A 27038-nucleotide genomic window follows, 5' to 3' on the forward strand; every position below is an offset into this window, starting at 1 on the left:
ACAAAAAATGAAAAACAATTGTAATGTTTTCTCTAGTCCTTCACTTCCCTCAAAGCTGGGGTAATGGACATATGCCACTGCACTCAGCCATTGATTAAGATGGAATCTTCTGGACTTTTATGTCAGGGACAGCCTTGAACCATGATTTCCTGATCTCTACCTCCCTAGGAGCTACGATTAGAGCCTTGAGCCAATGTGCTGGCTTATTTGTTCTCTTTTTAAAAATATAGTAATTTTCTTCTACTTTTGATTTATTTTACCCAACATGTAAATTGCTTCTTTCCATCAGTTACTTTTCATCAGAGTCCCAAGTCCTGACAAGATTCCTGCAAATCAGGTTTGTTTTGTTGAAAGTTTCCATTCACTATGGACCATGCTTTTTATATCACTTTCTTAGCTTAATATGCCTCAATATATAGGTTACTTAACTTCAGACCACCTGGAGCTTAATATCTTTCTAAGTTTCTATTTCCTGTCTCAGTGAGTGAACTGTTTTCATTAGCAAAAGATGAACCTATATTATTCTTCTTATCTCATAAAGAGTAAACTTCTTGATTCCTGGGTTCCTGAATGTGCCTCATATCCAGCCCCACTTGGGGCAGGTTTCTGAGGATTAGAGGCTCTCACCCACTGAAAGATATTAAAAAATAGCTCACACCTTCCCTAGACCACTTTCTTTTACTAATTACCCTGTGAAATATTGCTTTCAGTCTCTGCTCATTGCTTTAATTTTGAATTCTGTCTACAATTTTGCTATGAACCTACAGTTGGCTGTTGCTAAGTTGTGTTGAGAATTTCTATGTATTTAGATCCAGGGCTGGGGTGACATGCAGGCATGGGCAGAAGGATGTGGGGGACTTCTACATCAATGATCTGTTTGCATGGATCTATGGTGAGATTGTCCAGCTAAGACTGTGGGAATTTTTATCATTAGGCCCCCCACAGTGGCATAGTTTTCTGCACCATAAATGAGAAGAGCTAGCATCCTACATCTATTATTCCAAATGTTTTCATATCATGTGTCATTGTAGACTCCAAGGATTAGGACCACTTATTTTGCAGAAGAGGAGTTTAAAACTCAAAAAAGCTTAAATAATTTTGCATACAACCAATAGATGGCAAGATGATATTAGCACCAAAGTATTACAGATGTAAACATTCTACATTGAAGTATGTGGCTTGCTTCTCCAGTTTTCCCAAAGAAAGCATTACCAGAGAATTATTCTTTCATGACATCTTCTAATTGTTATTTTTCTTGGAATTTGATGATCATATCTGACTCTAAGTTAGGTCCCTTTCCCTGATACTAATGTCATAGGGCTTTGTATTCGTTACTATGATTTTGGAAGACATAAGAAGTTAAACTCAGTGGACTTAGTATACTACAGTATAGATTTTTTTCTTGGTGTTCAGCTCAGATATTACCAGAGAGATAAGCACTAAATAAATGTATACAAAAGCTGAGTTTTTTTTCCCACTTGTCCTGGGGACTTGGCTTGGGTGCTGTCCCTGAACCTTTTCTGCTCAAGGTTAGCACCTGCCACTTGAGCCACAGCTCCCCTTCGACTTCTTTTTTTTTTTTTTTTGCTTAATTGGAGATGATCTCACAGTCTTTTCTGCCTGGGCTGGCCTCATGAACAGCTAGGACTACAGGCATGAGCCACACTGGCACCACACTTAGGCTGAGGTAATCTTCAGAGAGTTTATGAAGGGAATCTGTATTTTCCTTTTACCTCTCCTTTGAAAGTACTGATATTTTCATGTAAATTCCTCCTCTCTACCATCCATATACCTTCTTTCCCCATACTTGTGACTTCTATACTCATTCCCCTCCAATGGCATTCAAATGATTAAATCTTTTTAAACAATTACATTGAACAAAAACTTGTGCCAGGATGCCATTCTGCTTTCATGTTTGTATAAAAGAAATAGTTTGGGCATGAAATTTGACTTTCTGATAATTGCTATGGAGCCAGATGATATGTATAGTCTGGAAATGTAGGCAACATGTCCTCCCCATGGGATAAACCTTAACCCAATGAGATTCCAGGGTAGGTGAGCATAGCATAAAATTTCAACCTATCTCCCTTCAGGTAAGAGTGAGATCTCTTCATATAGTGCTTAATAAAACCTTGGAAATCAGTATGGATTAAACTCAACTGAAACTATCATATGAGTTTGCTAAACCATCCTTGAGCATTTATCTGAAGGAGGGTTGTAAGCAAACATACAGTAGAAATGCTTATATGCCCATGTGTATGGCAGCATAATCACAATAGCTAAGTTATAGAATCAGTCAGTTGACATATGGATAAAGAAAATGTGGTGCATGTACACAATGGAACATTACTAAGCGAAAAGAAGAATAATGTTGTGTCATTTGCAGAAAAATGGTTGGAACTGGAGATGATCACATTAAGTGAGATAATCCAGGTTCAGAATGATAACTATTATTGGAAGTGGCACTGTGGCTCAAGTGGTAGAGTGCTAGCCTTGAGCTGAAGAGCTGCGGGACAGCGGCCCGGCCTGGAGTTTAGGCTCCATGACCTACCAAAAAAAAAAAAGCCAGAATGATAATATTATGTTGGTGCTGGAAAAATTGATTAACTACTTGTAGAAAACTAAATCTAGATCCTTATATATCACCCTGCACCAGAATCAACTCCAAATCGATCAAAAACTTTGAAGTCAAAGCAGACACTCTGAAAACATTACAGGATGGAATAGGAGAAACCCTAGGTCTCCTTGGCTCAGGCTGAAATTTTCTGAATAGAGACCCGGAAACACAACAAGTCAAAGAAAGGTTGGACAAATGGGATTGCATAAAGTTGCAGAGCTTCTGCATGGCAAAGGACATAGCTAGCAAGATCAATAGAAAGCCCACGGATTGGGAGAAGATCTTTACTAGCCATACAACGGACAAGGGTCTCATATCTAAAATATACTTGGAACTCAAAAAATTAAATCCCCCAACAACAAATCCTCAAAGAAACAACTGCCCAATAAATAAGTGGGCGAAAGACTTAAAGAGAAACTTCTCTGAAGAAGAAAGAAGGATGGCCAATAGACACATGAAGAAATGCTCAACCTCCCTAGCCATAAAAGAAATGCAAATCAAAACTATATTGAGATAACACCTCACCACAGTTAGAATGGCTAGAATCAAGAACTCTAACAACAACAGATGCTGGAGGGGATGTGGACAGAAGGGAACCTTACTTCATTGTTGGTGGGAATATAAACTTGTTCAACCACTTTGGAAAGCAGTATGGAGGTTCCTCAAAAGACTCCACATAGAACTCCCCTATGACCCAGCAATCCCACTTTTGGGCATTTACCCAAATGTTTACAAACAAGACCACACTAAAGCTACCAGCACAACAATGTTTATTGCAGCATTATTTACCATAGCTAAGATCTGGAACCAACCCAGATGCCCCTCAGTAGATGAATGGATCAAGAAAATGTGGTATATATACACAATGGAATTCTATGTCTCTATCAGAAAGAATGACATTGCCCCATTTGTTAGGAAATGGAAAAACTTGGAATAAATTATATTAAGTGAAGTAAGCCAGACCCAAAGAAACATAGGTCCCATCGTTTCCCTCATTTGAAATATCTAGTATATGTATGAGTCAAGTGGAAAAGGTCAGATAATGTGATGTTAGGAAAATGAACCCTTAGATATGTATTTTAACGTTTTTTTTCTTTCATGTGTTCATGTGTTTCTAACACATTTATAAGATTATTTCTTTGTTGCTTTATATGTCCTTCCCCCACAGTATAACCCCTGCTTTCACTATATTTGATGTCAGTATAACTTTTGGAGGAGATGGGGAAAAACAAGTCGTTTAAGGATACAGGTGGACCTGTTGCAACAATGAGAAGTACAAGTTGTCATGTCCAAAACGAGCTTTACAACGTCGGTGCGGGGGGGGGGGGAGTAGGATTGGGATTGGGGGGGGAGGGGGGAGGCTGGGAAGGGATGTGAAGGGTAAACAAAGGAGGAGGCTGCAATGCTTTGTAAGAAATATACGCATTATCCTGCCCATGTAATTGTAATCCCTCTGTACAGTATGTTCACAAATAAAATAAAATTAAAAAAATCCAGAATGATAATATTATGTTATTGCATAGTTGTGCCTATATATAGAATCGAGACCTAAATGATAATAGTAATAGTAATAATATTAAATAACAATAATATGACATGATTATAAAAGAGAGGAGCCTGGGGAGGGAAAAAGTGAGAGTTGGAAAAAGTTGAGAATAGCATAGTGAAATTCATTAAAGATTTTTGAAAAAGGAGGGAAAGGAGAAAAAGTAGTTAAGAAAGAATGATGGAGGATATAAATTTGATATAAGCATATTGTATGTATGCTTGTAAATATCATGATGAAATCTCCTTATACAATTTATTTGCACTAAAAAAGAAAAAGTCTGCAAATACACTTGGTGAGAAACCTGTTCTGTTTCTTAGTGACTGGTTTTGAAGGAGCAATCAGTGTCTCATGCTGTTTTTACATTTCTTTTTGCTTATTTTCCCCCCTCATCTCAACCTTACTTCCCTGGGCCTTCATCTCACAAATCAAGAATAGCCTGGGGGCTGGGAAGGTGGCTCAGTGGCAGAGTGCTTGCCTCCCATGCATGAGGCCCTGGGTACGATTCCTCAGCACCACATAAGCAGAAAAAAGCCAGAAATGGTGCTGTGGCTCAAGTGGTAGGGCGCTAGCTTTGATCTGAATAGCTGAGGGACAGTGCCCAGGCCCAGAGTTCAGCCCCCATGACTAACAACAACAACAAAAAGTATAGTGTTTTAAGGCCCTTACTTCAACTTGTTTCCTAGAGGAACTGGCTAATAAAACAATTGTAAAATATTTTCCTCAACCCTTCATCTTTTTATATCTAATTCCCTTATATCTTGCCTTCTTTGAAACTTCTTGAGAGAGATTTTTGTATGTTTATCACTATTTTCTTATCTTCATTCACTTCATATTCTGGCTTCTCTCTATCATTTCTCTAAAACCACCTTTGCAAAGATCAATAGTGACCTTTTCCATTGTTCAATCTAAAGGGTAATTTTCAGTGTTTATCTTACTTGATCTCTCTACAGCACACAACATTGACCTCAACTTTTTCCTCAAACATTTTCTTTGCCCTGATTTCTAGAGCTTGCACTCTTGGTTTTTATCTTGCTATTATAGCTGCTCCATCTGAGTGAACTTTATGTATCATTTAAATATTGATGTTTCCCAGGATTTTGCCTTCAGTCCCTTCTCTCTTCTCTTCTTCTCTTCATTTCTCCTCTCCTCTTTATATTAGCTATGACCAAAAATTCTTATTCATTAACACACATAACTTCTAGTACTTGTAACTTCTAAAACTGTATTTAGATCTTGCTTTTCTTTTTGGTGATAAATTCTTTCTTTCTTTTTCTAGTTACCCAGTGCTGGGGACTGAACTGGCTGAGGACTGAATTCTTAAAAGGATCTATGTATCTACTGGACATTTCCTTTTGAAAGTCCTCTAGACTCCCAATGCTAAGCATATAGAGAAATGAAATTCAGCATCCTCTTGCCATTTGAAACTATTCCTGTCTACTTTAGCTTTCTCTGTCTCAGTGACAGATGCCTCCATGCCCAAACTAGAAATGGAGTGTTATTCTTACTTACCAATAACTTCACCTCTATTAAAATGACTAGCCTCATCCAGTTTTTCCAGGAACTTTTTGGTTTTATCATAAAAAGTCTCATATTCACAGATCCCTTTAGTTTATGCAAACCAGAATGGTTTGTCCATAATTGTTCTATTATATCTGAAGTTTATTAGAGGTTTTTCTGGTGTGTGTTTTTTGCTGTAGTGGAAATCAAACCCAGAGCCTGAGCATGCTAGGAAAGTGTTCTATCTCTGACCTACATCCCTAGCCCAACTGCTCCTTTTAAGTCTTTTTAAGTCTCACATTCTGGAAACCATAGCCCTAGAAAATCCAAGAAGATTGGTCACTCCTTCTTCAAGATCTGTCAGTTATTAAGATCTTGTAATTCTAAGTTTTCATTATGACAAGGTAGACTATTTAATGGCTATGATACCTGTTTAGCTCAATTCTCTTACCTGGATTGCTGAAAAATTTTTATGACTTTACTTTTGCCTCTAACATGGCTTCCTCTAACCTATTCTTTTAATTGTTGCCCAAATAGTTTTTCCAAATAATCAACCTAATGACATCCATCTTCTCTTTAAGTCTTTGAAAATTGTTCCCTGCCTACCATAAGATAAGGTGCCCCATTTTTAAGATTGCTCATACGACCTCATAAAATTATTTTGTTTCTTACTCTAGACTTGTCTCATTGTCCTCCTTCACTGTGTCAGCTCAAATGCCAGCTGTTCCACATACAAAGCAGTTTTTGTTTTATATCCTCATGAAAAAGAACTCTTGCATATCTTCACATTCTCTCTCAAATCTACTTTTGTGAAAGTCTTAGTGAGAAACAGAATCCACAGGGGACATGGAGAAGATAGTCTGCCATGAATGGTATAGTAACAACCATTTGTCATTTTTTTCTTCTAGAGTTCCTTCTCAGCTGTGGCACTCCTGGGATTTTGTTTTTGTCTTTGTCTTTCCCCTGAGGTATACCGTCTCCTTGGATCTTCTCCTTTTCTGCACTCCAAGTCCTTCACATTTATCTCTTTATTATACGGAGAAATTTGGCTTTATTCAATTCCATCAAACGGCCCAACAAATAGTTTTCAATCTCTAGATTCTATTCTAATGCAATGATGATCATTTTTAGCTTAAATGTGTCCCATGAGAACTCACCATGCATCCCAAGTAGCTTATTAAAACATTTCTTTAAAATTATGTTGTAACACTCATAGAGGGATTATCATACCAGCTGTTAAGGGAGTAAAAGTTTCTCTTCTTTGTTGTAGGAGTTTCAGGCAGGCTGGCTTTCCTGCAGTTCCTGTAGCATTCTTTGTTCTCTCCCACTATGTGCGTAAGTTGCCAAATTTGACTGGAAGAAGACTTTAAAAATAATCAGTGCTCGATGTAGTTCAAGGGCTAGATTCTGACAAATAAAATTGCTAATTATATCATGACTCATTTCAGCAGTTTTAATCATCATCGCATGATAAAATTCACTACATTGGTCTTTAGGGGATTAAGAAGAAAACTAATTTCAGTTTTTAAAAGTAATTTTCAAGACCTCCAAAGAGCATTTACACAGGACATAAAAGAGGAGTAAGAATTAAACAGCTCTTAATCTGAGGAGTTCAGGAATTACTATAATCAAAATTGAACTCTAGCTGGATGCTGGTGGCTCATGCCAATAATCCTAGCTACTCAGGAGGAAGAGATCTGAGGATAGAGGTTCAAAACCAGCCTGGGCAGGAAAATCCACGAGACTTTTATTTCTAATTAACCACCAGAAAATGGGAAATGGGGCTGTGGCTCAAAGTGGTAGAACACTAGCCTTGAGTGAAAGAGCTCATGGATATAGCACCCAGGCTGAGTTCAAGTTCCATAACGGACAAAACAAAACAAACCCAACAAACAAAACTGCAATCCATAGTTCCTTAGGAGAAACAATATGCAAAACACATGGGTATAGTCCACACAGTATAGTCCACACAGTCATATTAGTTTGACACTCAGTCATTTTTAAGCAATCTACCTTATTGTCATAACATCATTGAATGTAACTTCATTTTAAAGATTTCATTCTTGTTAAAGCTAATGACTGATTTTGAGATGGCTGAAACCTAACTTCCTGTGTGTGGAGAGTTCTAGTACTTTGGTTTCTCAGTGGCTTTTTCTTAGTATTGAGCCCTGAACTTTCACCAGGGGCCAGATAAATTACTGGACTACAAGGCAGCTGAAACTTTTATTATTGTTGAGACAAATGTATTTACCATCTGACTGGATTTGACCAGATGATTAGACAAGAAGCCTTGGAGTATAAAAACATTGCAAATATCACCTGCAGAAAGATGTGAATGAACAAAAAGAGTTACAATTCAGAATTTTTGATTTTTCGTTCCAGGTATGCTTTCTTTGGTTAGTTTAAGTTGTACTTTTTATCTTTTAAAAATCTTTATAGTCATATTTTAAAAGAGGGATGATCTCTTTTCAGAAAAGCAATGTAAATACAGGTAAAATCCTTTGAAAAACTAAAACTATTTTGCAGTCATAGGCGAGCCTGTCATCTTGTTGATTTACAGAGAAGCAAGCATGAGGAAACTTGCTGTACTAACCCAGTCATTCTTTTTACTATCCAACTATCTATCTGTCTCTCCCTCCCTTCTCTCAACTAGTATTTATTGAGAGTTAATATCTGCACACAACAGATAGGATCTCTGTGCTTGTGGAACTTATAATCTTGTGTAAACAGGCAACTTAAATTCAAAGTAGGGGAATATGACATGTTCCAATTGAGTGAGTCTGTGGTTACAGAAGATTTTCCACACACAAAAAGTGATATCCAGGCTGATCCTTCCATTGTCATGGGAAAATATGGGAAATATCAGGGCAAAAAGAGGTGATAGAATGTTCCAAGGAAAGGGAACATTGTGTATGAAGGCTGAGGGGCAACAGTTAATGTAATTTAAAAGGAATTTAAAGCAGCTGCTTCTTCAAGTAAGAAATATTTACTCAAATTTTGAAAGGGATGACATTGATCAAGAGATATTGTATTCATAACTTTGTATTGCATTCATTTAACTTTATTAAATGACAACTCCTTTGTACTACTACTTAAAGATAATAAAAGCAAACAAATTATAGATACTTTAAAAAAGAAATATTTACTCAACTTGTTTATGGACAATGTAGTAGGTAGTTCCACAGAGTATCTGATGTGTGAAAGATGTGAAGTCTAGCCATTTGCAGTGGCTCTTTGGCCTTCAGCTTTTGTTTTAGATTTTATCAACTATGTGTCTTTTTTGTTTTCCTTCCAGCAATCTTGTGCATGTGTGTGTGTGTGTGTGTATGCGTGTGCACACTGATTCTGGGGTTTTATCTCAGACCCTGTCCCTAGCTTGTTTGCTTGACTGCTGGCTTGTTTTTTTGATAGCTAACAGGAGCTAAGAGTCTCATGGAGTTTCCTGTCTGGGCTGGCTTCCAACCTCAATCTTCAGATCTCTGCCACCTGAGTAGCTAGGATGATAGGCGTGAGCCACCAGTACCTGGCATTCCGGCAATCATTTTTAAGGCATGATACTATGAATTGAAATACTTTAGCTGTCAGAATATGCCATATTACCATTCTCATCTATGGAAGAGGGAAGTAGGTAACAGAGAGGTTGGTTACTTTTTCTTAGGTTGCATTGATATTAAATTGCAGCTATTAAATCCACTAGAGGCTACACCTGGGACAACAATGATCTTCTCACATTAGCATCAAGAGCAACATGATCACTATAGTACATGAAGGTTAAAAACATCCAGAAGCTGAATATCGCATATCAAACACAAAGCAATAAGTTATCATGCCATCTTAAAAAAAGTATGGGCTGAATTGAGTGATCAAGAAGCCTTCTAGGCCAGAAATACGACTACTCAGTATAGCTCCTTCCTACAACATTCTATTACAGTAGTATTGCTGAGTCTGAAGGAAGGCATATGTTGTCTCTGGAAATTACTTTGAAACTGATAGAGAATTTAGCACTTATTAGATTCCCAGGCAATAACTTGAAAGGATAGAAATCTGAATTCAAGAATAAGAAAACGGTATGGCATGGTGACTTGCACCTATACTCTTCACATTAAGGATATTGAGGCAGGAGAATCCCCAGTTTCAAGATCAGCCTGGGCTGTGTAGTGAGACTCAGTCTCAAAAGACACTCCCCCTCAAAAAAAAGGCAAATATAAACTTTTAAGAAATTGAACATAGAGTGATTACTAAAGATCTCCAGCTTTCAAGCAACTAATGGCAAAGTATAACAACACAAAGAAAAACAGAAACTCCAATATGATTATTTAAAATCTAAGTAAGTTAGGAATGGTGGAGAAAAGTTGATATGTCATATGTGAAGACTGCAACATTACCCCTAAATTCTAAAAGGAGATTATATATATGAATGATACATCTCTCCATGACTACTTTCTCTAGGCCATGCATACTAGGCAACAGCACCACCTCTGATGCTATGCTTTTCTAGTTATAGGAAACTTTACAGATGATGTTCTAATCCTTGAATAAAGCAAAAAGATCCTAATGTCAGAATATTTTTCCTACCTTAAAATTCTCTGTACCTCTTAGAACTCTTTCAGTTGCAAGTGACATTATACCTAGTACAAATTTGTATAATCAAAACCCTTAATTGGCTCATGTATTTGAAAGGACCAGTGGTAGGGCCTATCAGAGATGCGGTTTGATCTGGGGAATCAAATGATAGTGTTCTTGTTATCTCCTGACAGTTTCTTTCCTTGTGTGCGGCTTCATTTTTCCCTCATGAAACAAGATGGTTGTAGCATTTTGAAGTCTTACATTTTTATCTATAAAACCCTGTGTAACACAAAACTGACTTTCTCAGTCAGGGACTTGAGGAAGGGAGGTTTCGCTTGTATTTATCAGAGGTCACTGTGGAGATGCAGATTGGATCACACTGATCCAAAGGACAAGGCAGAAGATAGGATAGGCAGGATTTTGAACAAAGAAATTCTGTTACTCGATGCACCGGGATGTGAATAGTAAATAGCAAAGAAAAGATTTCTGCTGCTCGTGATTTTTTAATTCTTTTTTTAAATGCAGTCCATCTGCCAAGACCTTCAGTCAACTTTCACTTCAGCATTATGCTTTTATTTCTGGGTTATGCTTCCTGGGGCATGAAATAAAGACTCAAAAAATAGCTCAAGTAAGAGATAAATTAATTTCATTTTTATTTGAAATGTGAGATGGTATGTGATTCTGCACTATCAAATTGTAAAGGACCAGGACCGTTATTTACATTTTGGATCAGATAGTTCTTCACTGTGGGGGAATATTCTATGTATTATGGGATAATTGTAGCAGAATCTCTGGCCTCTACCCTCTGCATGTCAGTAACATTACTCCAAGTCATTTCTCATGATTGAAAATGATTCCCGACATTGCCAAATGCCTGCTTGAGTGGGATGTTCTACTGCTGCTCATATTCTCTGGTTTGGACTGGGTCACATGTTCATGTATAGTTGCCAGGGAGTCTAGGAAAATGTATTCCTTTTACTTATTTATTTTTTGTTTCCTTTTATTTTATTATGTTATAGAAACACTATCAGTGTTCAAGTGTGAGCATGTCATTTATTTTTGATATAAACTTAGGAGAATAATAATGACAGACAATATATATTCAGACTTCTATAGAAGTTCCTCCAAATATACTTAAATATAACAGGATAATTCACATATTGTGGACTTGCTTTCATATTTCAAATATAGAACCTTAGGTAATATATGAAACTGTATTTAAATTTATCTTATGAATGATGTTTTCATTGGTGTACTCTTTCAGATTGCTGAAATATAAATTTAGTGTAATTCATACTTCCTTTTTAAAGCTATGGTTGTAGCCTTTTGCCAAAAAAATTGGTACTAACCAAAGCTTCCAGTCTTCAGTTGCTATAAGTTTCTGTCTGCTTTCAATCTGATGATGATTCTGATGAGGTATCAACTAAAATATCAGGTGTGTTATAGATATTTCAGTGAATTGAGCTTTTCACATGGATTCTTATCTTTTGAAAACTTTTAGCAGGCTTGTGGTACTGGGATTGTTGACTGCTCTGAGTATCCCAAAACTTGATGTACTTAGAAACCATTTAGTCTTTAATGATTGAAACATTGTTGCTGAATTAAACTTTTTCCCAGAATTTTTATCACTTAGTCCCACAGTTATTAATGGTATACGATAAAATTTCCTGACTACTCCAGATGTGTGAAGATTCAGTTGTTCTTGAAGTAAATTTTCTATTAATTAATTTTAACCATTTGTTAGTTTTACTTGTTTAGTCAACCAACACATTTACTGAATATCTACTAAATAAAAGTATGTGCAGATGTTAGTAGTTGCAACTGTGATACAACAGAGATATCTGTATACCCATGGTTAATTGCAGCAGTAATTATAGCTGGGATACAGAATCAGCCTAAGTGCACTTAACAGATGAATGGGTCAAGAAAACGTAGAGTTTTATTCAGCTAGAAAGAAGAATAAAACTAAGTCATTTGAAGGAAAGTGGATGGAACTGGAGATAATCATATTAAACAAAACAGTTCAGAAAGACAAAAACAACATGCTTTCTCTTTTCTGCAGAATTTAGATTCAAAAAGACATGAAGCAGAAGAAAGACTATTTGGTAAGAGGAAGGGGAACAGTAGGATGGGGTAAGAGAGCAAGAGAAAGTAGTGGGGAAAATATGAACAAAGTATATTATACACTTTTATGAAAGTGCCACAATGAAACCTATCAAAATGCACAAAAAAGACTTGGCCATTTTGAATACCATTGTTAGATTGTCTTGGCAACCTAACAGGATGCAAAGGCGTCAGCTTCAATGTGTGAATCGCTTACTTTTTCCATTCTTTCATCAGAAGTTCCTGTGCTAGACTGGAATCTCTATCACCTAGTTCTTTTTTTTGGGCCAGTTCTGGGGCATGAACTCAGGGCCTGGGCGCTGTCCTTGAGCTTTGTTTGCTCAAGGTTAGCGCTCTACCACTTGAGCCACAGCACCACTTCCACCTATTTTTGTTTATGTGGAATCAAACCAAGGGTTTCATGCATGCTAGGCAAGCACTCTACCACTAAGCATTCTCAGTCCTGCCACCTAGTTCTTTTTCAGTGGTGTGTGCTCAGACAGTTCAGTATTTCTGTTGGTCAGTACCACTGAGGAAAATAGTCTCTAAGACAAAAAAATAAAAACTACTCAGTACCCATTATAAAGTTAAAGAGAATGTCTGCATTGTTAAGAATATCAGATTATGTAGTACTTGCTGAATTTGAACAATTTTTTTCCATGAGCTTTACTCTGACTGATGATTAACCATATCCACCATTATGTCTGATTTGTTCTGTAGAGTTCATCATCTATGGGGCTGGCAACGTGGCTTTGTGAAGCCCTGGGTTTGATTCCTTGGTACCACATAAATAACAACAATAATATTATTATTAATAACAATAATATAAAAAGAGTTCATAATCTAAAATGACTTTTAAAAGAATTATGAGCTGGGCACCTGTGGCTCACACCCATAATCCTAGCTACTCAGGAGGTTGAGATCTGAGGATGGCGGTTCAAAGCCAGCCTGGGCAGGGAGGTCCGTGAGACTCTTACCTCCAATAAACTGCTAGAAAACTGGAAGTGGCACTATGGCTCAAGTGGTAGAGCCCTCGCCTTGAGCTGAAGGGCATAGGGACAGCACCCAAGCCCAGAGTTCAAGCCCCATTACTGACAAAAACAAAAAGAATTATGAAAAATGTTTTTGGTTTCGGTAAAATATATATTAAATCATACCCTTTAAATACTTTTAAACATACAGTTTTGTGACATCAAGCCCATTCACACTGTAGCTTAAATATTGCTACCATTTACCTCCAGAACCTTTAAATTTCCCCCAATTGAAACTCTGTGTTAGACAATAACTCCACATGACTCCCTCTCCTGGCAACCCCTATTCTATTATATGTCTCTGAACTTTACTACTCTATGATATTAAACAAGTAGAATCTTTTTGTAATTGCCTTATTTCACTTGGCACAATGTCTTCAAGGTTCATCTATGTTACAGCATACATCAGTCAGAATTTCCTTTATTAAAAGGATGAATAATATTCAACTGTATGTATATACCAAAAGACTTCATTGCTTGATGGACTGAAATGCTTTGTTCTGTCCTTTAGGTAGAACATCATCTTTAATGCCAAGTCCCATATGTACCCCAAAGCCTGCACTATGAAGTATTAACACTTCAAATTAATGCTTTTCGTGAGGGAGGTGACATTAATGAACTAAGCTACAGAGTCTGTGATTGTCATTTTATAAGAAAATGTAATTTTACAATGAGTTAAAATCACATCAGTCAGCACCGTTCCTTATTGGCAGTAGACACTGGAAGGTGGAATATAAAATTATTGGTTTATGAGAAAAAAGTCAGTTTAAGAATTTTAACAATCTTAATGTCATTAGCAATATTTCTTGTTATCATAAAGGTGATGTACAGAGGGGTTATAGTTATACAAGTCAGGTAATGAGTATATTTCTTTTTGGATAATGTCACCCTTTCCCTTGCTCTCTCCCAGTTTTTCATTAGCAATATTTTTAAATAATGGGAGATCTTTCGTTTTATTTATGTGTGATGACCAAGATAGCACCTAATAGTTGAAAGTGGGTTTGAAATTTCTTTAGGGAGGTATTAAGTGTTAAATTAGATAAAATTCAAAATTTTAGTTCCTCAGTTATATAGCCACATTTCAAATGTTTTATTGTTATTGCTACTATCTACTCTAGTGGACAGCATAGAAGTAGAACATTTCGTTTCTTACAGAAAAGTTTCTTTTTGTGGTGCCAATTGAGTTAGCTCAAATTTTCTTCCCCAGAGTCATTAGCGACCATTTAAACTCCATAAAATTCATTGACTCCTAACAAAATATGATATTCTGAATGCTTCTTGAGCTTTACTTAATGCTTCTGAAGGCTTTAGTTAAAAGACAGGACTTAATCTTCTGGTGCTTATTAGCTGCTCATCAACACAGATAACCAGATCTTAGTTTCAGAAAGTAAAGAGGAAAAGTAAAATTCCCTTTCAGATGAAGGAAGCAGGAAGTGAAATAGCAAGTTTTCTATAAGTTAATAGCATTATAAGGTCTTATGGTTTATGAAATTTGTTCACATCCTATCAAATCACAAGTAGTAAAAAATACAAATAGATAAAATAAGCACATAATAACAATAAAGCACAAATAATAAAGCACATGCTTGGTCTTACTGTCTGTTAATACTTAGCATAGTATACCTGAAAATGTGGTATGGTGAGAACTGTTTTGAGAATAGGAACTTGTTTGTATTTTGCTAATGAAAGAACACAAAATAGGGTTAATCTATTTGTATTACTAGTCATGCTCATACTCAGATGGATTTTGGCCAGATACTACTCATCTTCATGCTCAAGTAGAGCTGTTGCCTGTTGAACATATATATCATGTAAATTGTCACTATTTTTCTTCAACGTTTTTCACACTGGGGTTGATGCACATGAGTTTGTATTAATAGGCACATATCAACACTTTCAAAAGACTGATGCACTAATGAAGCTAAGCAGAATGGTAGAGAGCATTTAGGTCAACTTCCTTTGCAATGTATAAAAGTATGAATGTCTGCCATTCTGCAAGACAAGGTTTTAAAGGATTCAGAGATTTTGCTTACCTCAGATGCTAGTGAGTGCTGATTTCCTTAACTTTACCAAGTATCTCTGTTTTTAAAAAAATCTCTATTCACCTTGTTTTGCATAATATATATTCTCATTAAATTAGTAAATTCCAAACACTTAAAAAAGAGAATAAGCTAATTTGTGATCAAATGCAAGTAGCTGCTGCAACACTTGCCATTTTTCTGCACTTTAGGATGCATGGAGGAGACAAAACAAATGATACAAAGAGCACCCATGGCATGCCAGCTCAGACAATCACCTCCCACTTTAAGAAATGATCATTTTCCCTGCCTCTAAACATGTACTTACATCTCCTTGACATATGGATGCCTTTATCTACAATGAAAGCTAGAAAAATTCAGTTTTTTATTAGTTGGGCAACTTTGCCCTCATTTCTCAACAAGTTTTTTTTTCACTAAGAAACAATGGGATAATGAATGGATGTTGAATTAAGATATTGCAGTCTTGCCATAATTACCCATTGTGCAACATCAGCATTGGTCCACAGAATCCCTGAAAGAATGTTAAGTTTTGGTGAGTCTTCTGATAAGTTAGCTCCATAATATATTCTGAAGGATTTGTATGAGTTCAGCTTTGGTAGAAATTTTAAAGGGCAGATACTCTATAAAATACTGAGTGCTATCTTGAAGCCCAGGACTTGGAATTAGAAGACATGGGCTTGCACTTTAGTTTCATTAGAATTACCTATGAACATTTTGAGTTTCAACTCAATTGCATGTGAAAAGGAGCTATGATAGGCTATTTTAAAGTTTATATGTAAAATAAAGAACTAAGAACTAATACAAAGAAGGACTTGTCAGAAACTCACACTTTGTTACATAGGTCTCTTTATTCAGATGGTTTATAATTAAGAAGATGATGGCACAGATTGGCCAGTGAAGAGTCTACAAACACATCAATAGAAAGATGAAACATTTATTTACAACTGAGATGATAATGATGATGATTTATGTAAAGATGAAGTTTTCAATAAATTGTACTGGTTCAAATGGTTAATCTCAATATAAAATATGAAATTGGATCCTTATTTTACATCATATGTTAAGAAGTCAAATCCAAGTAGATTTAGACTAACATGTATAGTACAAAACTGTAATTATAAGTAGAAATGGTAAGTTTCCACAGTTTCTATTGGTGTACAAAAATATGCAAAATTATACAATATATTGTTTAGCAAGGCATATCCAGTTAAATATAGGTAAAATGAATGCAAGATCAGATAGTGTTTCCACTTAGAGAGCAACAAAGGAAAAATAGAGGGCCTAAGTGATCTTGTTCTTTAGTTCAGTGATGTCTACACAGGAGCCTGGTATATCATTTTATTTTCTACTTCATGAATATTTTAAAAGGATTATTGGAGGCTTCATGTTACTTTAAAATGTTTAACAATTTTTTATTGTTACTTTAAAATCTTTTAAAACTAGATGGAGGAGTTTAGCAGTCTCAGTGGTTTACTGTATCAAGTATAAATATCAAATATTTGAAGAAGTATTACATAAATTATTTTTTAAACTATATTCTACTTTTTGAAGACAGAATTATTTATTCATATTTGTATCCTTAGCAAAGTGCCTGAAATATAGTAGGCACTTAATAAACATTTTGAATGAATGAGAAAACCATTTTAAATCAGTATGTGTTAACAAAGATTTTACGTTTTTGTTATCAGAACTAAGGTGCTCCTTGTAGCGTTTATGAACAAACATTTCACTCTAGCCACTCATTTATTACTTCACTCTTTAAACACTTAATAGAGCCTATAATATCCACAATACAATGCTAATTATGGGAACTGAGATGAACTATACTTAATTCATACTCTCAAGGGGTTCACAGTCTGGTAGAAAAGACAAGCAAGTACCTAGACAATGATAATTGCTTTTTTTTAGACCATTTCTGAGTAGCAATAAGACTATTCCTATTTATAAAAAGGGATATTTGCCTTTCTGGCTGGCTTGTTCTTTTTTTTAGATAATGAGGACATTTTCAAAGTTTGACTGGATGAGTGGCAAATTAAGTCACTCAGCTCTACTTAACAGACATCCAGGGAGATGAGATTCTATTATTTCAGATGAACTGGGTGGTGGAGACTAGGAACATTTTTACCTTTGAATTGAGTTGAGTTCATACTGGAATCAGGTGTGAATAGGAAAGAGATCTACTTAACACACCTGCAATAGGACTAGCACCACTCAGAGAGAAGGGCTTTAAGTTGACAGGCTTCAGCACCTGGCTGGCAACCTAATAGCAAGTGCTAGCTTGGGGCCCAAGGAACGTGAAAACAGTAAAAATGACATCCATAATAGGAAGTGAAGGAGATTGAAACATCAGCTGGTTTGATTTGGGTGATTACATTAAAGTGCTTAGAGACAGGATTCCTCAAATCATATTCCTTGGAATGTCATTCTTCAAAAATACTTTATTAAAAAACAAAAGAATTCAAATACATTTGGGAAAGGCTGACCCTCCACTTTTTTGGTAGATTTACAATACAGAGTATTGTCTTAAAGACCTCCTTAGATGACAAAATGATATGAAGCTGTTCAATTTTTCATGCTTCTGCCATTTCTATTTTTAATTATGTCTTATTTACCCAGCAAATATTTCTTGAATGCCAGCTGAAAGACAATGGAGCAATTGGCTATTAAATTATTAGTGACTTAAGGGAAGGTAAAAGCAGTTTTATATGAAAAGAAAAGAAATATGGCACTGAGAACTATTGTCTCTGGGGTTGCAGCAGTGAGTATGCATTGGTAGATTAAATGAAAGTGTCTTGGACTGTGGTGGAAAAGCAATGTACCATCTAGTGACTGTTCCTGAAAGTACAGTTGGAGCCCACACATGGTTTTTCACTTCCCAGAATGGAAGTGGTGACCCTTGTCACACAATTGGGAATCTCTGGGTAGTAAATGAAGTTACATTTATGTAAGTAACTGTAATGTACAAAAGTAACACATGTTAACTTTACACAATAATAGAAAAAAGAAAAGTAAATAGACCATATATATACATATATATATATCCTATTTTCTATATATTCAGATATAGCTATATGTTTCATATTTTATGCTATGATTTGTGCTATAATTGATATTTACCAAAAGTTTTGCTGTAACTATACATCACAACCATATATATCTATTTATGACAATAAATATAAAATTATATACTATTTTTTTTTTGGTCCAGTCGTGGGGCCTGAATTCTGGGCCTGGGCGCTGTCCCTCAGCTCTTCAGCTCAAGGCTAGGGCTCTACCACTTGAGCCACTTCTGTTTTTTTTTGTTTTTGCTTATGTGGTGCTGAGGAATCGAACCCAGGGCCTCAGGCATGCAAGGCAAGCGCTCTACCACTGAACCACCTTCCCAGCCCTAAAATTATATACTATTTAACATTATTGCATATTTTTCCTTTTGTGAATATGTTATCACTAACTTTTTTCCTATTGATCAGCATTTAGGTTGTTTTAAATTTCTATGACTAAAATAGCACTGCAATAAACATCTTTTGTATTCTTGACTTATTTATTTCTCCAAATAAATTCTTAGAAGTGGTAATCTGGTCCTAAGGATATAAACATTTAAATTAAAATTTTCTCTCAATATTTTGTCTCACTAAAGCTTGTATCCATTTACACTCCTCCTGCAGTGGTTTCATGTGTTTTTCTTTGTTCATTTGTTTTGTTTGTCCTCCCCCACTGAATAGTACGCAGAAAGCAAACGTGCCTATCTGAAAGCAAGACTAGCTCATTTTTTGTTTTAATTTGCACTTCTTTGATTAACTTCTCAGAACCTTCTCTGTATGTGTTTGCTATTGGCTATTTTTTTTTCTTTTATGGCTTGCTTACTCTTATTCTATGCTTCTTTTCCCAATTGGGATTTGGACTTCTTCATATTAGTTTACAATAAGATTGGTTTGAAGATGTCTGCAACCGTTTTTCAATTTTTTAAAATTTGAACTAATTTTAGATTAACAAAATATTTATTAAAAATAGTACCTAGAGTTCCTGCATGCCCTTTACCCAGCTTCCTCTAATGTGTTACATAACCACAGTACAATGAACAAAACCAGGAAATTAACATTGGTAGAATATTATTAACTTAATGATAAACATTATTCCAGTTTTACCAGTATTTCTGCTTATTTCCTTTTTCTTTTCCAGGTCCTGGTTCAGCATTTTAAGATAAGTTTCTAACCCTTATTTGATTTTTTTGTATTCTGTTACTTTGGTCAATCTTTTTTTTTTTGTATTGGCACTTTTAAAGAGAATTGATCAGTTATTTTATGGAATGTTCCACAAATTCAGCTTGTCAAGTTATTGTCATGATTAGAATAAGAAGCAAGGATCAATACCACACAAATGACAGGTACTTTGCCATTTTTACAAGTCTAAGGGCTTCATAGTAGTGATATAACTTAACTGGTGTTATCATTTGGATGAGGTAGTACCTAGGGAGTTTTATGTGAAGTGTCTTTCATTTTTTATCATTTAATTTGTATTTGTTTCTTTTAAAATTTATACATTTTTATAGAGTACACTGTGTTAGGTCAGTACATTTATATAATGTGTATTAATCACATTATGGCAATAGTGTCTTTCTTTTGAATACTGGAAAATGTAGATGATTGTTATAAGAGACACATTTAAGTTAACAATCACTAGGCCCATTCTCAAACAAAATCTTTGGCTATGTATTTTTAAAACTTTGGTGAATAAATAGATTTATACATTTTTTTAAAACAAAGCAAGGCCTTTGTTTTTATTATTTGTGTGTGTGTATGTGAGAAAGAGAGAGAAAGAGGGAGAGAGAAAGGGAGAGAGAGTGGTTGTGTCCTGGGGCTTGAACTGAGGGCCTGTATGCTGTAACTGCTCTTCCTTGCTCAAGGCTAGTGCTCAACTACACTAGAGCCACAGCTTCACTTCCAAGCTTTCCAGGGGTTAATCAGAGATAGGAATCTCATGGACTTTCCCAACAAGGCTGATTTTGAACTGCAGTTCTCAGATCTCAGCCTCCTGAGTAGCTAGGATTAAAGGCATGAGCCATCAGTGCCCAGCTTTGTGATATTTTAATTTCATATTTTCACTGATTTCTTCTGTGAACAGTTTAGTACTGGCCTTGATTTTGATAGGAAAATTTCTAATGTATAAGACATTTTATAAAGATGATTAATACTACTTAGAAATTCAAATCTGTAGACCATTTCAAGAAATATTAAATGATAAAAGAATTGTGGTCTTTTGTTTATTTATAATAAATCAATCCTGTGAATGTTAAGACTAACATATCTGTTTCCTTGTATAGCTCAATGTCTAGAAAAAAGCTAAAACTTCAGAGAAGTAGTTCAGTTGTTTTTGAGCTCCAAGTTTGTTCTTATTAGCCCTATGACATTGAACCAATCAGGTTGTCCCTGTAAGTCTCAGATATCTATGTGTCTCATACAACTGACAGAATGCTAGCAAAAAAGGCTTATAATATTGAAAAAATTAACAAGACAATTAAAACCATACTGTCTTTTATTAGCTTGAGGCCCAGCCTCAGAGGGGTAAGTGTGGGTTACTGTGATATCAGTTTTGTTCATAATGGGAAAAGTATATGGCATGTTCTCTAATATATTTTGTTTTTGTAATATGCAGTATTGCTTTTGATTCATTTCTGTATTATTTTTCTGGTACAACTTCCTACCACTCTTTGACAAACAAGGAATGAGCTTCTTATCTAGTAGAGATTTATGGTACCAGGATCCTATAGTCTTGGGAAGATGTCATTGGCAGTGTAAATAGCAAGGTTAACATGGTTGTTTACGAAATAAATACTAACTCCAGTTAGTATTTCATCTTGAAAACCAGCTTAAGCGCTCTTTAGATAACCTCTTATAATTGAAATCCTTTTAGAAGCTTGGCCTTTCTATTAAGTTTTGTCAAATTCAAGGTCAGGCAGAAATTCTAACATTAATTGGTTCAAAATTGTGGCTATTGTCTTCTCATGAAATATACTAGCTTGCCATTCTATCATCTTCTCTTTTCTTCTTATATCTCATGTATAGTTTTTTTTCCAAAAAATAATTTCATTAAGTTGAATTAGTCACAGTGGAAAAGTTCTTGCCTTTTTTTGGAGGGGGGGGGAGGTTTGGTGAATGCCTTCTGACTTATTATATCCACAGTCAAAAGCAGTTCATTCTGATTTGATAAATGCATTGAAAGCATCTGAAATTGTTTCATCCTTTTTCTTTCTTGCCTTTTCATCTTTTAGCACAATCAAATGAAATATCCTCTAGCTTTCTTAATCGAAGCTCTCTGCTCTGCCCCAGTGTTAAAAATATGTGTTTCAAAATGTGTTCCTGTGTGACAGTTCTCTAGTCTTTAATAAGTATTTTATGCTAAAGTTTTGAAACAGAACCGCTAAATCTATTTCTGGCATATTTTCAAATTATGTCTTTATTATATGTAGGCATATATTATATAAACCTATATCCATATCACATATTATATATATTACTATATAGGCACATATTCGTATTCATATATATACATATATTAGAGTGATTGAAATAAGATTTCTTATTAAATAGGGCACAGATCATGATAATATTTTAATTTTTATTTATTTATTTATTTTTGTGTGTGTGTGAGGATTAGGGATTAAATTCAGGGCCATGAGTTCTCATTTGGCTTTTCTGCTCAAGGCTGATACTCTACCACTTGAGCCACAATTCCACTTTCAGCTTTTTGGTGGTTAATTGGATATAACAGTCTCATGGGCTTTTCTCACTAGGCTGATTTTGAACTGCAATTCTCAAATCTCAGCCTCATTAGTAGAAATCATGTTAACTTTCATTCTTGCATGTTTTCTTTTCATCATTATTTTTAAATAGTTGTACAAATGAGTTGCTACTTAGCAAAGTAGTTCATAGAATAAATATATCTTGATCAATGGCACTCTTTTCAACATTCTCATCCCTCCCTCCTCTCTCCACTCCTACCCTTTATTCCTGCATTTCTCTGTCCATTATTTTATTGTGTATATACATTCATGGAATTATGATCTAAAACATCATTAAGTTTTAAGATATTCCATATCATTACTAACAGAATTAAAGGAGTAATGTCATATCACTCCTGTACTTGAGCACTTGTCAATGATTAGGTTGAAGAGCATTCACATTTGGGGTTCATATTTAACGTATGACTTTTACTTTGAGGAATATTTTCCAACTATGAGCCCTCAATGCCACACTTAGTTTTCATAAAGTTTGATTTCATTTTTTAAGTAACTTCTTTCTCCCAGACACTGACTCCTTCTATCATAATATTATGGAAATGTATTTTTGTGATACTTCAAAAGTATTCGGCAGCCACTAAGAAGGAAAGTCACACGTTACTGAAATATGTGCAGTAGTATAATGTGCCACTTGGGCCCTCAAATGGATTGTTGAGAATATGATGATAGAAAAATGAAATCATGTAGCACCTTCTTCTTTACTTGAGCAGAAATGGAAAACGGCTGGTATGAAGGTGTGTTAGCACTTTGAGAAAACACACACCTGTCATTTTATGGTGAAGTCGTGGACAGCCTGTGAGATGTTGAGCTATCATTCAGGCAAGCTAGGCATCTACCAGCCTAACCTGATGCTGGAATTATATTGACTTCTGAATGCTCACTATGGACTTTTATTGGAATCTTTGTTAAACAATCAGTAGGCTGAATTATTCTATCTTAGATAATTTCAAGAAATTAATTTTAGGAGAAGATAGTAGATATTTCCTATGTACATTCCTATTTGTACGTGAACATAATAGATTTCTTATCCACAGTGATATATGACAGTTTTTAAACTGTAAATTAAAGTTAGTATGAGAAAAATAAAGATTCTTTAAACATTTGAATTATCAAATACTATCCTGCCATGTTCAACCAGTTATCATTTGACTGCATGATTCAATACAAATGGCTACCACTAAATCTTGTAATAGATTGATTAAATATAGCAGGTAATGGGCTAGGTGTCAGACATATAGAGATGAATAAGACCTGATTCTTGTTCTTAAGAACTATGGCAAATATGGGAATGGAACAGGATGGGATTCTCTTTTTATCCAGAAAAGCTAATGTTAAAGAACATTTCCTCATCAATATAACGTGAATCTTTTGTGGTTTTGCACCCAAACAACTGGACGCAACAGAGACTTTTCTATTAAGAAATACTGTAAAGCCTTGAGTTGCAAAAATGTAGCATGGTCATAGTGGTGAGAGGCAGTAATATCCTATAATCCCACAAGATGGGGATATTTCCTGTGTCTCAAAACAGTAGCTCAGACTACTTGCACAAAAGATTAAAGGCAAAAAAGCACACTTGCATTAGTTTTATGAGGCCTTTTTCAATCCAAGTGTTTAGTGTTTTGAAAGGTATTTTGAAGGGTTAAGAAAGAAACATGAAAGAAGATATCTGCTCCTCCATCCATCTTGAAATTCTACCATTCCTTACTCTTTGTCTTTGCATTACATTGGCATCACCATGTGGCAGTATATATAATCTATTTACTTGTCTACTCTCCCTTCTTGGTCTAGGGAAGATAGTATGGTTAGAACATGTCTTTGGAATTAGATAGATGTGATAAAAAGATGGCTTTCTCTTTATGTGACTTTAGGCTTTGGCTTACTTCTCCTCCCTCTCTTCTCCTCCCCTCTTCTGTCTTTCTGTTTTAAAATTTTATTGTCAAGGTGATATAGAGAGGGGTTACAGTTACATAAATAAAGTAGTGATTACATTTCTTGCTAACTTGTTACCCCTTCCCTCTTTCTTTCTCTTTTTTCTCTCTTTCTATCCTTCCTTCCCTCCCTCCCTCCCTCCCTCCCTTCCTCCCTCCCTCCCTTCCTTCCTTCCTTCCTTCCTCTCTTTCTTTCCTTCTTTTCTTCTCTCTCCCTTCCTTCCCCCTTCTTTATTTCTTTTCTTTCTTCCTTTTTTTTTATTTTGTTGTTACTGAGGCTTGAACTCAGAGCCTCAAGCTCTTGCTTATTTTTCTTGCTCATGACTGGAGCTACTAGTCAAGCAACATCTTCTGTCTGCCATTTTGCTGATTAATTGGAGATGGAGTCTTGAGGGCTTTTCTGTCCAAGCTGGCTTTGAACCTCAAGCCTCCAGGTCTTAAGCCTCCTGAATAGCTAGGATTTCAGGCATGAGCCATTGGCTCCTGGCTTATGACTTAAGTTCTGTCACCTGCAAAAGTAAGGTGCTAATACTGACTTCTTAGTATTTGAAGATTAGATGAGATAAAGTATATAATGCATTTATCATGTAGAAAGTACTCAATTATCACTATTTTTCTTTTAGGAGACCTTTTATGGAACCTTCCAAGGCATATACCTTTATTGGTCCATAGGCCAGAGATTTTCTAGTTTAAAAATGTCCCTAGTGTTTATACTATTTTTTTTCTAAGAGTTAAAAGTACTTTGGGAGGTTTTTCTCTTAACTATAAGAAAATTATTCAATCTGTAAAAATGATCATTTTGTTAATGAATTGATTTCTTTAATGTCACAATAGAATGGTATAATGTATGTTAGTAGCTCTCAAAGATCTAGGTACATTTTCTTCAGTGTTTCTACCCACTTAGAGGTATATCAGAACTTGCATTTGCAGTTGGGTTTTAGAGAATATATTTAGGAATGTATTTTTAGAAATTTGCTTTGTTTGTTTATTTATTTAGCTTTGGTCAGAAGATGAATTATGCAAGTACGGTTGTTCTTAGGTAGTAAGATAAGCAATCTAATAAACTTTCTGACACATAAACTTTCTGCACAATTCAGGGCATGAGTGCTGTCCCTTAAGTTTATGCTCAAGGCACAAGAGCCACAGCTCTACTTCTGGATTTTTTTGTAGTTAATTGGAAATAAGAGTTTCACAGACTTTACTGCCTGGGTTGTCTTTGAACTATGATCCTCAGATCTCACCTCCTGAATTGTTAGGATTATTGTCACCCAGCCACTTCATCTTTTACAAAGTACATTCACATTATTCCCTGGATCTCTTATTTTTCTATTATTGGACAATAATAGACTTAAGTTGCTTTACAAAGGGATTTCAATTCAACAGTCAGTTAGTGAGCACAATGCATCTTAATCTGTGTAATCCCTTTCATGGTTCTCCAGCTCTGCTAACTCCACCTATTCCCACAAGTTACCTGGTTCCATTTTCACCTGCTCTTCCTCTTTCCATTTGTGTACCCCTACTCTCTTCGACTCACCCGTACAACACATGTTCCAGCTTCCTGGTATTAATTTTGTTAAACTGTAAATAAGTTATTCAGTGGAGTTACACCATTGGAATCCTCTCCTGCTTATAACACACACACACACACACACACACACACACACACACACACACACACACACGTGTATCACCCTGTATATGTTTCTGTATTTGTTTATAATTTAGATCTAACTTCCACATATGAAAGAAAATACACATCCTTTGTCACTCTGAGCTTGACTTCCATCACTTATCATAATTTTTTCCCTTGGATCTTCTTAGCATTTGGAAGAGTAAGTAGTTGGTGATCTCATCAACATTTTTTACATGGGAACCTGTTCTTTCCATGTCTAAAACTCTGGGAAGTTTTAAAATTGTACCTAGAATGAAGTTTTTAAACCATCTCTGAGGCACAAGACTGTGTGATCTTGAGTTTCTTGCTAATCGCCTGTGTTACGGATCTACTATTGCTGGATTTACCACCATAAACAGAGTAAAGTTTTTCTCTTATTAGAGTTTTCATGGGTGGAGGATTATCTAGGCAAAAACCTCTTTCTTCCTCTTCCACCTTGCTAAGTTTTGAATCTTCACTAAAATACCAATTTCTCAAGAAGTTCCAGGCGTCCTACATAGGTTAGGACCATCTCACGGACATGTTCATAACACATGAGCCTTTTCTTTTAGAACATATATCATAAATGCCATCTAATTAATTGTTTATATCATTGCTCATTTGATAATTGTTTTTTAATATATATTTTATTGTAAAGATACTGTACAGAGGGGTTACAGTTACATGAGTAAGGTAATGAGTACATTTCCTCTCGAGCATTGTTACCTCTTCCTTTGTTTTTCCCCTACCATCCCTTCCCTCCCCACTTCCCCAACTTCTCCCCCAGCCCAGATTGTAAAGTTCATTTTCAACATAGGGTCTTGTACATCACATTGTTACAATGGGTCAACCTGTATCCTTGTTTCAGCTTTTTGTTATTTCCCTTCCCTTCCCCAAATAAGAAAAATGTATATACAAGATGCAGGACAGCAGAATCAAATACAGTGAAAACTGGATTATACCATAGGGGAAGAACATACAAAAGAAACAAAAAAATCCCCATGGTATATTAGAAATACTTTAAAAACAACAGGAACATAGAAAAAACCTCTTGCGTCCCTACTTTGGGATTCATTTTGCTTAGCACCATCTTATATGGTCATATGTGCATAGCATTTGACCTTTCCTATGTGTCTGGTAAGATAATCCTAGACGTACCCTAGTTATTGCAAATAAGGAAAACCATGGGACCTATGATTCTTTGGGTCTGACTTACTTCACTTAGTATAATTTTTTTCCAAGTCTTTCCATTTCCTAACAA

This window comes from Dipodomys ordii, unplaced genomic scaffold, assembly GCF_000151885.1.
Source record: "Dipodomys ordii isolate 6190 unplaced genomic scaffold, Dord_2.0 Scaffold78, whole genome shotgun sequence".
Lineage (NCBI taxonomy): Eukaryota > Metazoa > Chordata > Mammalia > Rodentia > Heteromyidae > Dipodomys > Dipodomys ordii.